Here is a 2,488-nt window from a genome sequence, read left to right as displayed (position 1 = left end):
ACCAGGTGTTTTTATTTTTGATCCAACATTTCTTCTCATATGTCAATATGACACAATCCAGGCAAAATTAGATCATATGATGTGTCATTTCTGTTATTCTCTAAACAGAGAGTTTATTTGCAGAGAGTATGTTTGTTGGGTTTATGAGGAAGGGGTAGGTAAGAAAGAATGAAAGAAAAAGAGAACAATTTTAACAACTTTTTTGTTTCAACTCAATGACTTTCTAGCACATTTATTGACCCAAAAACAAACAAACAAAAAAATTCTATAGCTGAGAAAATGTAACACTAGGACTTTGGTAAAAAGAATCCAGTGTTCACTTCAGCAGCACATATATTAAAATTGGAACAATACAGAGATCAGCATGGCCTCTGCACAACCATGACACACAAATTTGTAAAGTGTTCCATGTTTCCTTTTTTTAAGCATTTCCATATTAAAAAAAAAAAAAGAATCCATGTAATAACAGCAATTGGGCTTGTAAATCCTGATGCTAAGACCAAATACCATTTGTGGAAAAGACAAGTTGCTGGCTCTGTTCTCAAAACTCAGTGTGGTTTGAGACCTGCCGGTAATGTTCCTTTGTAATGGCTTTGACATGAGGAGGAACTCTTCAAGGTAAAGGGAAAGAGCTCATGCTGGTCAATTGTTAAACATCACAGAGCAACCGGTCCCCTGGAGCCTGTGAATTCTCCTCCAGATCACAGAACTGCATTTCATTTTCAGGGCAGGCCAGCTAGCAAGAACCAGCTGTGGGAGTGGGGAGAATAAATAACAGACAACCAAAAGTGCCCTCCTAGAACCTGGTAAATCTATTGTAGCAGTCACACAGTGACTCCAGTAGTCTCCAGTGTGGAGAACCTTTTCAAGAGCAAACAGCTCACTCAGAGGGTACTTGTCTTAAAACGTTATTTACCATTAGTAATTCATTTAATTAAATTAATTCATTTAAGTAATTCATTTAATTAAAGTTTTGCTCACTCTGCTGTCCTGCCCAGAGTGCCCCAGCCTCTCTGTCTCCTCCAGACCTCTCTGTCTCCTCCAGAATGGAATGCAGTCCACATTCAACTTCCAAATAGAAGTTGAATTGTGTGATTCTACCCCTTAAAACACTTTGACAAATCCAAATATTTCCAGAATAAACCTTGTCTTGTTAATATGATCCACAAGGTCCAGAACCCACTACCCATGATCTGTGCTGTGCTCTCACCCACCAGACCTCTGACACCACCTCCCAAGATACCTTCATTTTTATTCCTTCCTACCTCTGTTATGGCTGTTTTCTTCACTTGGAAAGCCCTTCAATGCCTTGACTATAGAGCACATGTTGACCAGTTGTTAAGTCCTAGGGAAAGATTCTCTCCTCTCAAACTCCCTAGATAATTTCCCCTTCAACATCTCCTATAACATTGTAATCGGGTGGTTCTTTTTTTAGTTCTTGGTCTCCTCCAGAGCAAGGACTATATTTTATTCACCATTGTATTGTTAAGCCATTGCACAGAGTAGACACCCAACTAATGATTGTTGAGTTGGATTGAAGTGAGTCATTTAATGTCTATCTTACCTTCAAAGCAGAATCACCTACTTTGTGCTAAGCCCTATATTAAGTAAAAAAGGAATGTAGATAAAGAAGTTATGAACACAACCTTCAGTGAGACCACAGCCTAGTTGGGAGTGTGGGAAGTAAACAGGCAACCCTGTTGTAAATCCTCTAATAGATCTTGCCCAATCCCAGTCTCTCTGCTTAACTTCTTGTCTTCGGGATTCTTTTTGCCTTGATTCTTATTCCAGAAACCTCAACTCTCATTCTAGACTAAGATCTTGCAATTCTACTGCCAGGACAAAAGCTTTGTTCCCAGATTCCTTTTCCATGTAACCAGTCCTTCTGTAAGCAACTCTTCAATGAGTGAGGAGAAGGTAACATCTTCACAGGGTCAGTGATCTTTTGTATCAGGACTCTCTGATATGGTTCTCAATCTGGCATTTAATATGAATTATCCACTCTTCTTTAACCTTAAAGTATACAAGATCCTCTGGGTGTCCTATTTTAAATGGATATTCCCCAGTATCCATCACCCAGATATTCTAGTTATCTATATTGTAAGTTCTCCAGATGATTTTGAGAAGATGGTACAGAGAATTTGAAAAACATTGTCCTAAGATCCACTTGTATGCTTATGTTTTACAATCATCTACACTGTCTCTATCTCACCACACCACTATAGTTTTGGATCCTATAAACTTTCAATGACTGGGCTAATTCCCTAAGTCTCCTACAAAAGAAGTAGAATGTAGACAGCAGAAAATCTACTGTGCATGACTTTCTGCTTTGACTTTTGTATATTATAATCTCCAAAGTCCCCATCACTGGGCACTCTTACATACTGGGACATCTTAGATGTTTTAGGCTGTAAGTTACTTGACATCAATCTTAGCAATGTTTTGGGTTTTGAGGGCTTGGGGTTTTTTTTGGATTTGATTTCAAAGG

At 38.6% G+C, this 2,488-nt stretch overlaps 1 non-coding gene across 1 annotated transcript; it reads left to right on the top strand.

Moving 5' to 3' along the window:
• The first annotated feature begins 312 nt into the window (after window positions 1-312).
• LOC116875117 lies at window positions 313-416 on the top strand. Its single transcript, XR_004384138.1, has one exon. It is a non-coding gene; the product is annotated as a U6 spliceosomal RNA (small nuclear RNA).
• Window positions 417-2,488: the final 2,072 nt, after the last annotated feature.

The sequence above is a fragment of the Lontra canadensis genome, unplaced genomic scaffold (assembly GCF_010015895.1).
Source record: "Lontra canadensis isolate GAN:19392208 unplaced genomic scaffold, GSC_riverotter_1.0 scaffold40, whole genome shotgun sequence".
Lineage (NCBI taxonomy): Eukaryota > Metazoa > Chordata > Mammalia > Carnivora > Mustelidae > Lontra > Lontra canadensis.
Note: the sequence above shows the minus strand (reverse complement) of the source record. Positions and strands in the feature narration are given on the sequence as shown.